Source organism: Balearica regulorum, chromosome 3, assembly GCF_011004875.1.
Source record: "Balearica regulorum gibbericeps isolate bBalReg1 chromosome 3, bBalReg1.pri, whole genome shotgun sequence".
Taxonomy (NCBI): Eukaryota; Metazoa; Chordata; class Aves; order Gruiformes; family Gruidae; genus Balearica; species Balearica regulorum.
Genome location: NC_046186.1, coordinates 8,014,243 through 8,028,267, shown reverse-complemented (window position 1 = coordinate 8,028,267; position 14,025 = coordinate 8,014,243). Strand labels below are relative to the sequence as shown.

At 44.8% G+C, this 14,025-nt stretch overlaps 1 protein-coding gene across 4 annotated transcripts in view; it reads left to right on the top strand.

The window, feature by feature from the left end:
- The window catches only part of EVA1A (eva-1 homolog A, regulator of programmed cell death), a 218,722-nt gene that overhangs the window by 142,735 nt on the left and 61,962 nt on the right, over positions 1–14,025 (top strand). Inside the window, exon 1 of one of the 4 annotated variants that reach the window (XM_075750486.1) lies at positions 8,064–8,215. The exons of 2 other annotated variants lie outside the window; for them this stretch is intronic. The gene's annotated coding sequence lies outside the window, so the exon portion shown is untranslated. Of the gene's footprint in view, positions 1–8,063; positions 8,216–14,025 lie in introns of those variants that run through there. One more of the 4 variants, XM_075750487.1, reaches the window with a different exon arrangement.

Sequence of the window (14,025 nt, the reverse complement as noted above, 5' to 3'; positions counted from 1 at the left end):
TGTCCTTATTTTCTACAGGATTATCTCATCACTTCAGGGGCTGTCCCTTTGGTTCCCCAACTGATCTATCTCCCTGTCCCTTTGGTTCCCCAACTGATCTATCTCCCTGTTAGCTGCTGCAGCCTAGAATTGGAAGTGTTTGGGTAGATGGTGCCAGAGACACCTCAGCTATGGTCCCAGCAAGGGAAGCTCTGAGGACTATAGTGAAACTATAATCCCCAGTTTATATTACTGCAGCATGCAGTACGGTGTGGAGGCGTTTGGGCTGTCTCCACATGGAGTAAGACAATACCCACAGTGCATCCAAGCTAATGTGCTCTGTTGGTAGGACTTATCAGTTCAAGAAGCAATGTCCCTTGTGTAGCTTTGCTGCATCTGGACCAAGCTGATCCATTTACTTGCCAAGTGCTGTCCTGCTGCAGCATGAGGTAGCATTGCCAGCTTGGTAGGGCATCAGCTTGGAGATCTCTCTGTGTTGTGGCAAAACTGATTAAAACCTACATGGGAAGCACCCAAATTTGTATTTCATTTGAAAGCATCCTCAAAGGTATCCAGTGCACTTCTGTCCTTTCTCTCTTAGGTGTCTGGTACACCTCTGATTTTCACTGCTCAAGGCAAATTTTGCCTTACTGGCAAACTGTCTCGTTTCAATGACCTTTGGTTTTGAATTTGCAGTATATAAGCATGGCTTTGGTTTGATTCAGATGACCAGGGCTGTATTCTGCAGCATAAAATCCTCTAGTAGAAGGCAGAGAATGGAATTCATTCATCAGTAATAGTACCTCAAATGCATTTATTTACTTCTGAAGTGCTCCGGGAAATGCTTTCCTTGAAAACTGCAAACTGTGATACATGTAGATTGATAGCTGGGTGGTTTTGCTGAATGTAGAAACCAGCAACTCTGTATATAGACTAATTGGAGGCGTAGAGACCTTGCTGACACCTCTGTGACGTAGGATCATTCAGGCAGGATAAGGACATACTAGAAAACTTTCTGGAATCTCAAACCAGAATCTGACAAACCTTGGAAGGTCAAAAACATCAGTGTTTTGCCTGGATTCTCCTTTTCTGCCGCTGCAGCCTACTTCCTCCAAAAGAGTTTAAAAGAAGACAGGTACTTTTAAGTTCCTCTTTGTAAATGAAATCATCATTGATGGAAAAATAAAGCAATTGATGTAATGTAAACCTCCTGGAGTAACTGGAGAAGGTGCTACAGAGGTTTCCCAGCAGCTATACATTGAGAAAGATTTTTAATCTCCTGGATAATGTGGAAAAGGAATGACATTTATTATCTACAAGTCCGCACAAGCCGAGGATGCAGTTTATAAAACTGTATTTGGCTCCCCCTCCTTTTCCTCCTTTATTGTAATCCTTCACCATGGATCCTTTTACGTCCAAACTCACCTTCATCTGTTATCATAATTCAGTGATTTATCGACATCACAAACTTCTGATTAATAAGGTTAGAAGAACATCCATCAGAAGAATGGAGAATGTGTGATCATTTCCTCTCAGGCTTTCATTAGTTGTGGCTGTCCTTATGGGAGTTTTATCTTTGTCTATTTCCAGACTAAAGCATATGATGTTTAAAAATAATTTCCTACAATTAATCTTTTGTTTCTCTGGGCTTTTAAAAACATTGGTCAAGATGGAATATGATCTCTATATTTTCAGCTGAAATAAGTAGAAAACAACCCAAACTATCCACCTACACTCTTAATGAATGAACAGGCAAGTCAGAATTAATAGATAGCTTAATTCAGCTTCCTTCATTCAAGATGAACGTTGCAAAGCTCTACAGATCTATGATCATATAAAAGGTTTGTGGGATAGGTAGGAATTACATGCATGGTGTCTTTTCTAAAAGAATTCCCTTTTTCTTTACCTTGCTTTGGTTTTAAATGACATGAGATGAAATACGCCTCTGGTATTTTCAGATTGCTATGCGAAGTCAAGTGGGAAAGGTTTTGTTTTAGAGCTTTCATACTAAGTTCTCCTTTTAATGAGACACTCCTAGGTTAAAAATACCTTTCAAAAGTGACTTTCCACGTCTTTTCTACATTAGTGACAGATTGAAGAAGAAAATGTGGAGTACGCCTGAAAGTGATAAGTAGAGGTTAGAGGTCTAGCCAAAGTCAACTGCTAGGGAGTTTCAGCTGTAGAGAGCTGATGCTTTGAATTATAATCAAGTGATTAATGTTTCTAACATAAATGGGTTTGGGAGTTACAAGGACTTGCAGCAACAACTTGGATAAGTATGGTGAAACCTGCTTTTAGAGATATTTTATTTATAGCACATTCATTAGGTCGGACAGAATGGACAACATGTGCTTATGTGGTTAATGATAAATCCATCTGAGGACTAAACTAGTCTGCTAAGTTGTGAGAAAGCCATTTGTATGATTTTTCTGGAGAGGGATGGACTTGAGAAAAACAATTCTTATTTGTTTGGTGGGGGGGAGCAGGGAAAGGGGAGGAGCTGAAACCAGCTTCCTTCTCTTCACCAGGATTTTTCTCCTGCTGTAAAATACATAGGACGTAAATGTCACAGATGTTCATTCATTTTTAAAGGTCATTTGCCTATGAAGTCAGCGTAACTGGCTTCATAAATACCAGAAATAATATGGGAAGGAGCAGGCATGCCTGGAAATGTATAGGAATATTTTTTATAAAATAGCAGGTAATCTAAAGTTAACATACGAAAACTGCAGTGATTTCTGTGAAATTGCAAAAGCCAGGAAAGTCTTCATCTCTGTGGCATTATAGTTTTGCTTGTGGGATTCAGATATTCAAGCACGAAATGAAAGGTATTGAACAAAAAATTGTATTTAAGACTGTTCCTTCTGTTTGAATTCACTAGACCTCAATTCTGCTGCTGTAAGTAGTTTAAGATACTCTTTCATATAGAAGTAGTTTCCCTTGAATGATAAAACAAGGTGAGAGTATAGCTAACAAAAATGTTTTGGCACATGGTTAGTGTTGCGGTTTTAGTTATAGATCTACCAATAGGATAAAAAAGTTTGGTTCCCCTCTTCAAGCCCTATCCAGGGTAGTGTGGGTCGTTAATCCACAGGTCCCACTGGTTTCCACTGTGGACCATGATGCCGTTGGATTTCAAACAGCTCTGGACAGTTCTCATTTAAAGAAAAAAAAAAAAAAGGCAAGACAAACAAGTAAAACAAAGCCCTTATTAATTCCCTTTGTATTTGTATAGCACCCAAATGCAAAAGCGTGTTCTTTCTCTCTAGAATCTCATTAGCTGCTTGTCTGGATAGAACAGCTAAACCTTGTAGACCTAAACACCTCACAGGTGAAGGACTATCGGAAAGGGATTGCATGTTGCACATCCTCACAAATAAACAGGCAAAACCTGTCCTTTTGAGACACACCTTTTCCCTGCTGCTAGTCTTATTTTTAGGTAAAAATGAAAATTTGATGTTCATTGTTAAAGAAGCTAGTTGCAAAGTGACTATCCTCAAATGTGTTGCCCATACCTTTTCCAGGTGTTGCTGCAGGTGCTATTTGTGACTGAGGTTAGTTTATCAGAACAAACTTTCAAAAAAGCTGACTGATTATACTGAGTATTTTTAGAGAGAGAAAATGGCACTTAGTAAAGAGATCATTATATACATTCATGTATAACAAAACCAAGTACAGAAAGCTACCTCAGATTAATTCATATCGAAAAATCATTTATTACTCTCACGATAGTGAGCTAATGAATGACACGGTGGCTTCTACCCCCTCTTGACACCTTGTAATCCAGAGTGGATGCCCTGCTGAGAAGATACTTTAGTGCCCTTATTGGGCTCCAGCAGTATCCGCATGAAACCTAGTAGCCTAATCAGAGTCTACCTCATTCAGAGGCTATACAAGATTACTTGTTTGTGGCATCAAAAGGAATGATGAAACTATTATATTTATTTTATAGATATGAAATAATCTGTGCTCTGTTATGCCAGGCAAACACATATCTTGCTTTTGGCCCCAATGTTAGACACTGAAAAATTAGGTGCAGAGATTGAAGGAATTAGCTAGGCTCCCTCTATAATCCCTGGAGCAGGAGGGGCAGCTCTAGAAGTGATCCATCTCGCCTGTCTTAAACTATGTTTATTTATTATGGTTTATTATGCTCCACAAGTTCCAGTCTTTCTTTTTAACTACAGAGAGACAGCCCAGGTATTTAGTTCAGATCTACCTTTGAGATGGCTAAGCTGGGTGGAGATACATCCCCCTCCACCACGGATTTAAGGAGCTGCTCTTGGGCTTTGAACTGCAAGGGCAAAGCTCTAGGGACGGACGTGCTTCTTGCCTTGGACAGCTTGTGGACAAAAAAATCTGTGTCTGAAGTGCAAGAAATAAAGATCTTAAAGCTGTGTAGAAAAGTCTGAGACTCACAGGGGCAAGCTTGCATTTATCCAAGGTTTCGAGATGAAGAAAAAGTCTTGTGGGGCTTTTGGGTAATTTGACACTAGCTATATTTTAGTTAAGTTAATTAAATAGCATCAGGGCACTGCCACTGGAAAAGTTCTATCCATGGTGTTAAATTTTATCGCAGTCCCTGTTCATCCCAGTCCAGAGGCAGCTCTCTGGCATGGCTTGAAAATCAGGATTGGCCAGAGCTCATTCCCAACAAGCGATCTGGATAGGGCTATTCTCTTTTGGAAATTAAGGGCATTTGGCTTCCAACGTGCATGTGGCTGGACTGTGACTGCTCGCCCCAGGGCCAAAGACCAGCCCTGACCCTGTTTAGTTCATCACAAGGTGCACCAACAGTCTCTTCATAGAATCATAGAATCATAGAATGGGTTGGGTTGGAAGGGACCTTAAAGATCATCTAGTTCCAACCCCCCTGCCATGGGAAGGGACACCCTCCACTAGACCACGTTGCCCAAAGCCTCATCCAACCTGGTCTTAAACACTTCCAGGGAAGGGGGCATCCACAACCTCTTTGGGCAACCTGTTCCAGTACCTCACCACTCTAACAGTAAAGAATTTCTTTCTAACCTCTAATCTAAATTGACCCTCCTTCAGCTTGAGCCCATTACCCCTTGTCCTGTCACTCTTGCACTCTCTTCATCTTCTGTTTTTATTATTTTACTTGTCAGGATCAGAACCATGGGGAAACAGGTATAGTATGGTGGGCTTCATACAGGGCTATCCTTACTTTGAAATAATGTGGTGCTAATTCCCTTCCGTGGTTCTCTCTAATCTAAAGACCTTGCAAATCTGATTTTGGCCTGGATATCGTAATCTGCATCATCTGCCCCGTTCACTGACTTCAATGGGCCAGACTGGAGTATGTCAGGGTTTGGAGCTGATAGTAGTTTTTTGAGCTAGTTGAGCAAACAGATCTGCAAGACCTCTTTCTGACAGTACACCAGCTCTGATCTGAAAGAAGACACAGTCTTAGACATCTGTTTTAAGGGCATAACTATTCTGAGCTTATTTGAACTCAATACAAAGCTCTGTTTATATTTCTTTGATTAATTGAAAATAACCTCTTGTTAAGGGAGTGACAACAGATACCTTAAGATTGTGCTCAAGTCATTCACAAGAGTGAAAAAAATATACCAAAGGTTAGGCAGGTCAAAGCCCTTGTTTGGATCAAAGCATATGTCGAACACTGTATAAATGCCAAATCTTAAAGTGTTTTGTATTTAAGGTTGAAGTTTGGAGTAAAATGATACTATAACAATAAATCCCTAATTCAGCTTGTTAACACGCTACCACATTCACAAAGGCACAGCGAAGAGAGAGATGCTTCTGGTGGAGCAACTGGATACCAGTCTAAGTGTGTTAAAAATATACAGCATAGGTGAGATCATTACTGTAATACCACATCCAGTTCTGTTAGGTACATTTCAAAAAGGACTTTAATGCAATGGAAATGGATCTTGAAAGAGTGGCAGGCACAATTTGTGGTCTGTCCATAAAATCTGCCTTACCATGAGAGACTAAAAAAGCTCAGCTAATTTTATTTATTCAGCACAAGGTTATGAGATAACCTGTCTGTGGTTTTGTGAGGTCAAGCCTACGTGGCAAGGGAACAGCAGGCTCCAGTTTCCACTTGGAGCTGCATGGCATGGGTGGTTTCAACCAAAGTATTGGGGGAACCCCAGCTATGCCTGGGCTTGAAATATTCCTGCTTTGCTGAGGGTAAACCGAGGCTGAGCTGTACTTTGGTGGGCTGCAGCCCTTCTCTGTTCATGCCTGATCTGTAGCTTCCTGGAGTTGATTGATGAGTGATGGCTGGGGCTCAGGGTGTAGAGTGAGGCCAGACAAATACAGATGAAAAAGGCACCCTTTCTTCTTGACAGGGTGATAGCCACTGAAATTACTTATCTGCAATAGATTGTCCTTCATTGAAAGTCTCTGATTCAGGGTGGAATAGAATCACAGAATGGTTTGGGTTGGAAGGGACCTCAAGACCATCTAGTTCCAACTCCCCTGCCATGGGCAGGGACACCCTCCACTAGATCAGGTTGCCCAAAGTCCCATCCAACTTGGCCTTGAACACTTTCAAGCATGTCCCCTAGAACGATGTGCTATGATTTGTAGCAGTTCTGGTGTTGGTTTGGAACACCACTCTGTAGCTTCAGCTATGCAGACGATCAGACCAGGTGACTGAAATGATCAAACAAGTGATTTCTTCTGGCCTTAAGATATGCTTATTAAATGGGAGTATTTAAAAATTCTTATTTTAATAGGAATATTATATTCCTATTAAACTGATTGGGGAGTGGAGAGGTCTCAATTAGGCCATCTTTAGCCTGAGAAAGCTCACTTTTAGGGAAAAAAAAATCACCCACGACTTTCAAATTTGTGGCCAGAATGACTATGTTTGTATTTTCTTTCCAGGAAAGAGTTGAATCTGAGCTTAGACCTGCGTCCCAACTGTCCCTAGAGCTTATTGTATGTAGTGGGACACCTTTGAGCAGGATGAGGGGTGATTTACCTACTTCCAAGTGAAAAGCTCCCATTTGACCTGCTCCTCAGTCTATAGTGACCTGTTGTGTGGACATCTCAACCACCCTACAGCGGTGGTGTGGGTCCCAAGTTGGGAAGACAAGAGGATCCCTTAGAAAGTCCCATGGGCTCCTACCAAAGGGTTTATGGCACTGCCCTCTGCAGAGACAGGTGGGATTTGCAGAAAGCCTTAAGTCAAGCTAGGTCTGGGCTGCCTGCAAGGACACATGCATACCAGCTTGCCAGGTCTAAAGGATGCTTTAAAAGCTGCCACCCAGTTCAATAGCCGTTGTCCCCTTGTACCCAGCGTGTAGAGAGGCGTTCAGAGGATTTGCCTTGCTGGAAGATATCCATCCAGCTTTGTTCAATTAAGGCAGTGTCTTGCATCTATCAAGGCAAAGGTTTGACCACATGCCCAGTGTGATTTTTTACTTCTGTGGGTCATGCCATTGTCATGCCTTGCCGGTGTTTGGGCTGCCGCCTGCCTTGTCCCCGAGGCGTGGGGAGCCGTGTGCTCCTCACCAGGCTGGGCACAGGACCCCAGCAGCCCTGGCCCGTCTCCTCGCACTGGGAGCTGCGGGCAGTGCTGTGTTTTGGAGCGACTGCCTGCAACCCCAGGCAGAATGAGCCCGGCTCTCACAGCAGCCGCTGACCTGCTGGGTGCAAGGGGGATGTTGCTTCCTGCCTGCTGCCCTCAGGCACAAGCTGGAGCATTTGAGGAGTTTAGAAAAGCCAGAAAGCTGCTGAAAATGGCATTTTGCTCTCAGTGTCTAACATCATCACACCACTCCTGGTCAAATAAATAAACTCTGACGGGAATCTCCCCCTTCAGACCCACCCCCCCCATTCATTCCTTGCTTTAATAAAACTTGTCACAGCGCTGTTTTTTTTTCCAGTCAGCAGATTTTTAGGCTGGTTAATGAGGGGGAAAAATTTCTCTTCTCCCCCCCCCCTGCAAATTGCCTCCCCTTTCTTTCATGTCAGGGGCCAAGTTTGGATTGGAGCCTGGTGAAGTTTCTGTGTCATTTCCTGTTGCTGCCCTCCTCGACACTCGCTCCCGCGCTCCGCTCCGCTCTCCTCCCGCAGACGCACAAGGCGTCCGCCCTCCCGACTGGTGACTTTTGGGGAGGACGTGAGAAGGCAGGGGCATACCTCACGCTCTCGCCTGTCACGCTGCATTCCTGCTCTCGGCGTCCCCACGGGCTCGGCTCCCAGCCCGCTGCCGGCAACGCTGAAGAACCAAACGGTAAAACAACTTTCTTCTCTTCAAGCAGCTCGGCTGTACTTCCCAAGGCTGCTGCGAACCTAAGGCGGTGAGAGCAAAAACGTCCTTCTCTCTTGCAAACTTCGCCGCCGATGGCCGTGGTCCCGTCCATGCAGGTGGTCAGGAGCGAGGTGGCTCTGGGATGTGTATTCGGGTGACGGGTGGGCGACGCGCTGCAGCGCGGTCCTGCAACGTGTGGGAGGGATGGGGAAGGGACCGTGGCCGGGGAGCGGAGAGGAGAGCATCTGTGAGGGCTGGCATTGATGCTGTTTCACAGACGCTGGTGGCTTGATGTGACTGATGGAAAAAAAGAGCTATTTAAGGGAGGGAGAAACCAGCGTGGGGCTGTGCAGAAGCTGGGAAGGCAGTGAATGGAGGTGAGGGGAAGAGCAGGGGGTGCTCAGCATTTTCAGTTATGTGTTTGTCTTTCAGCTTCAGTCTAGTGTTTACAGGTTTTTCCTAGGGCTTGCTTGCAGTAGCGTTCACGGGGTTTGTGGGTGTGTACGGTCCCGGCGATTGCTTTTCTGACCAAAAAAGAAGTGATACTTGCGGGAATCTGTATTACTGTCGCTTGGAGGAGCGGGCACAAATCAGCTGGCATCTGTAAAAACCTGCCTGCGGTGCCTTTCCTCTGCCATTTCCTTATTTGCTTGCTAAACGCACATATATTTATTTATTTGGTAGGAAAATGACAGAAATGCTTGTGCTTTAACGTGGAACAACTGTGACTTCATGTACTATTTCTGTCACTCCTGACTCGTTCGGTCTTGACTGTTTCTTGGACAAACAAGGCGTAACAAACTGACGGATAAATCCTGAAGCATGTGCTGGAGCCGGTTCCCGGAGCTTTCAGAGTTAAAAGGCTTTCTTGAACTCACTGACACAGGGCAGTAAATTTGAACGTGTCAGTAAGTGAGGGAAAAAAGCGCTTGCAGAGCATTAAACACCAGCAGATAGTCAGCGCTGCACAACCCCAGGGTCTTCACAGGCAGGATTAGTTCCCAACACCTCCAGCTACTCAGCAGCATTTAGAAAGGTCAATTATATGTACAGTATTTACCAGCTAACTATAAGTGAGGGGAAAAAAGCCTTGGAGTTGGCCTTGGGAAAAATGACCCTAAGGCGTTGTGTACAGTGTGTTTACCTCCAAGTCACTGCTCGACTTATGTTGCTCCCTCAACTCCCCCTTGTTTTATGTTAGTTTTGCAGTAGAGTCCTCTCTGCCTCCCCCTCCCCAATCCAGGTTGGATGGGGCTTTGGGGACCCTGGTCTAGTGGAGGGTGTCCCTGCCCATGGCAGGGGGGTTGGAACTAGATGGTCGTTGAGGTCCCTTCCAACCCAAACCACTCTGTGATTCAATGATTCAATTATTCTATGATTCTATGAAGGGGGCTTTGGGCACACCCTGAGCACATCAGTCCTTCACCCCAGCCTTCAGCTGAGGCACATCACCTCCCATGGCCGGGGAAAGTTCAAGCCCCCTGTCCAGCCTTGGCATCCCTTGTTTTACTGCCATAAGCAATGGGAGACCCAGGAGACATTGCTGACAGCTTTGCCTGGAGTCAGTTTCTAGGTAAAAGCTCAATTTTTTTTCACAGTTCCTATATGAAAGCCACTTTTTTTTTTTTTTTTTTTTTAAATAGAACTGAGTAGCAAATGCTTTTTTGGGTCTTCCCATCTCCCAGACTCTTTCTGAGTACTGTGCTACTCCTTAGTGATTTTTCACTTTCATTATTCCTCACAACTGGCTTATATCTGTACTAGTGAGCTGGTGTTGATGGTCTGTGCTACCACACTAGTGGTACACATGAGTTGTCTGAGACAACCTCTGGGTGTTGCTGGGAGTTAGGATGGGCCAGGACACTCCAGAAAGTCAGTTTGGACGTGGCTACCTTGTTTCAGAGTGTAAGAGAGTTCAATAATATGTAGGCATCAGGCTGTGCCAGTTGGCTTCAGGACTGAAGAATGGGCTCTGGCATGGTTTACTAGCAGAGACGTAGCCAAGAAGCTAATGAGCTCATGTAACAGAGGGAGGAGAGAAGCTGTAGCAGGAGTCACTCCCAGCACTTCTAAGGAGCTGAAGAAATGGTATTTACCTGGAACTGTGCTCTGTATTTCTTCATATGAAAGGAAATGTAGTGACTGACATTTTTGCAGGGGTCCAACACGCAACTCATCTCTGAGGTGAATTGAATCATTGCTTGTGCAAGGTAACTGGGGGGGCTAACTGCGCTTGAGGTGCTGCTTTTGGGTGCTTGAAGGGTGGATAGGACCTGAAGTCCTTTAGAAATCCATCCTTATATATAGGCATTGAGGGATGAGCCTCCGTCTCAAATGCAGTTTTGGGTAGCCTGTTTCTAAACTATCCTAAAACTTTGCCTATGGGTGCTACAGTGGAAGATGAACATAATTTCATTCTTACTTATTTTGGATCTAAATTTGAAGCCCTTTCATTTTAAGCTGACATCACTGATTTCAGTGAAGTTCTTCCTTATTTACAGCAGTTGAGGACAGATAAGAATCAGTCTCCTCATATCTGTTTTTTTCCACGATTTGCAAAAGAGAAAGCAAGACAAGAGAAACCCACTCAGGGTGAGATCATGATGGGAACTGAAGGGTCTTGAGTACCACCGAGACCTTTCTGGCTTTTTTTGCTTTCTTGCTTGCTCCACATCTCAGCTTTTTTGTTTTGTTAGTGGAATTTTGTTCTAGGTAAAACCAAATGCTGAAGACCAGGGTGCCTGTCCTGTCTCTCTCCGTGTGCAAGTGTGTTCTCCACACCACACTTTCAGTGCTCATGGACCCTTGATAGATGAATGAAGGGATGGAGATTCCAGTTCTGCTGCTTACCTTGGAAAAGTGCTCTGGAGCCCAACAGACTTTAAAGTCTGGAAATATTTCCTGTTGCACAACATAAATTGTCTGTTTCAGTTTAATCTTGTTGTCTTAAATTACCTCACCAAAGTACTACCTTGAGTAAAGCCTCTCTTTGTGGCCCCTTCACTGCAGTGGGGGAACAGGTATTGTAAGAGGCCTCAGATTGTGAAGACTCTCTGCAAGAAGGTGGAGTGAGCACGTGCTTCCCTTCCCCCTTTCTCCATCTTGCACAAGGGCAGGGTGAACAAGCCTTGCTTTGTAACAGCTTAGAGGCACAAGCCTGTGCTACTTCTAGTCCCCGAGCCAGATCCTTTGCTGCTCCGCAGGCCCACGGTGATGACTGAGATGTCCAGGAGAGATCTCTCATCACTGGTGGCTTCTTAGGGCTCTGGTAGTCCTTTTCTCTTAGCTGCTTTTCCCTGCTTCAGTACTTGAGCTTGGTGTGGTGCTCCATGTCCTGCCTGAGGTTGCTCCAAGGATGCTCTGCTGCTGCCCAGCAGCGTGTTGCCAGCCATCTGCTTCAGGTTCTGCTGGGGTTCACCCAGAGAATAGCAGGAGCATTTGGGGTAGCTTTGGCCCGCTAATGCTTGTGGGTGCTTCCCAGCTCAGTCCTGGCTGTCTCCCCAGGCTGAATCAGACGCACTGTGTTCATCCGCTTTGCTCTTGTGTAGCTCCAGCTCCGGTTCTTGTGGCATTTAAGTGCTGATGCACAAATTAAGGTAACATTTACATGCTCTAGTGAGTCTTCAGCTTGCCTGCACAAATCTCTTGTTGTCCTCCTTCTATTGCGGTGCCACTACCTGAGGACAGTCCTTGCCTCCTTGCTCCAGGGAGCTGTTGATCCCTGCTATGGGACATCATTGCCATAGCAAGGAGGATGTGTAGCGGAGATGGTCAGGATCGACCTGACGATCTCCCAGCTGCTATCCAAACACAGCTGAAAAGGTGCATGCCTCCTTCCCTCTCCAAACACTATCCTGTTTGCTTTGGCTATTTTTAAACGTATTTGCTGCTGGAGACTGAAGCTCGCCATCAGTCTGAGCCTTGCCACCGTGTGACTCACTGTTTAAAATGGGTTAACGCTGAGGATGGAAGGACAGTTTTTATTTTTCTGTCCACTGCTTGGGACTGCCTGACGTGTTGGTGGTTGTGGCAGAGCCACTTGCTTCCCAGTAAATTGGCCAAGGGCACTGAACAGCTCGAAGCCGGAGGCTTTTCCCTCTTACTCCTGACCTCTTCTGGAGTTGAACTGGTGAGAAGGAGGTGGGAGGCCTCAGTATCCCATCAGCAATCCCCTCAGTCATCCTCTCCCTCCCTGGAAGTGTTATTTTTGGTTAATTCATACAAGTCTGGGCCTCCTTGGTCTATCCTGTGGGAGGAAGCTTGAGGCTGGAATTTTGTAATAAAAGCCAGATTTTCCTCTGGAGGCAAAGTGGAGGAGGCCACTCCTGTTGCTTCTCCAGTTCATGTTAGCTCTTGATCAGCTTCCTCTGGTTACTGTGAAAGGTTTTCTTTCCCCACTGAGAATAAACTTGACCTCTAAAGAAGGACAGCATTGCGGTGTTCACCCCGAGCTACCTGATTTCTGCAGAGCCATTGGTGAGAATCCTGGCTGTAGCTGCTTGGACCTCATCTTCCTGATGCAAGTTCCCAGCAGTTTACTGGGGATGAGTCTCTCTGAATGAACCCCAGGCCATTTGCAGCATTGCAGAACTGCAGTGTTGCTAAAACCAAGGAGTTTTCCTTCACTGTCCTTGGCCAGAGTTTGTTCTTACCCTGAGGAGCACAGAGCAGTCTGTCCCTTTCCACACCAGCAGCAGCTGGTTTTCTCTGGAGCAAGCACACTTTTGTACCTGCAGTTTGGAGAGCGTTCTCAGAGGCTTTCTGTGGTTATGAAAAAAAGCCAGATCTGTCCCTCTGATTTCCCTTGTGACCGCAATATTTCCGTGTCCTCCTCCTCCACTGACCATTCACAATAGGAAGACCACCACTCCCTGCTGTCCTCTCTTTGACGATCTTACTTTGAATTGGGGGTTGTTTCCACAGAAGCTGGTGCAGTGGAATGCTGAGAACATCTGAAGTTACCATAATTTGAATATGCAGGTGCTACCTTAACTTAAATATACACAGAGAGCTTACTAATTAAATCTGAGTTTGCTTCTTATCACCAGTCACTGTACTAAGGACAGAGAAAACAACAGGTGAAACCCATATCTCATCCTCAGTGGTACCTGCCAGACTACCTGTAAGATACTCTTACGGAGCTTCCCAGCTGGACTTAACTTCACTGGCTTAATAACATACATCCTGTGCTCCTTTTATTTTACTAGTCACTGTGATTCCCTTCTGACATAGCCTAAAATTATGCAAGTTATGCTTGGATTCCTTTTTTTCCCCCTTCTTTATTAATGCATACATGGACTGTGTAGTCTTCAGAGATTTATTTTTCTTTAATGAAATCAGCCTCCTTTTCCTGGCTAGTGTAGTGCATGAATGTCACATTTAAATATGTGCTTTTAAGTTCAGTCCTTTCCCTCAGACATATTACTTTACACTACATTTGGCTGTGTTAAACTGCAGTGCTGATTTACTACATCAGTGACCACAAAAGACTCAAATTCCTCTGACTCCTGTTGTGTTGTTTCTCTCTATTTACTATCCACAACGCTCCGGTTTTAGAAGAGTTGGCAGATTGTAAGGTTAAATTTCTTATTTCTTTTCCTCCACTTGATGCAATGGTTACAATCAGATTAATATATTTAGCAGATTTGGAGCTGATTACAGAGCAAGTACAAAAAGCTCTCCTGAGAGCAACGATGGCATGAATGTCACAGCAGCGTGTTGTGCCAGGTATCCCGTGTGCGCAGGAAAGAAGGGTTAAAGATCTGCCCAAAGTGCAGGGAAGCTTCCTCATC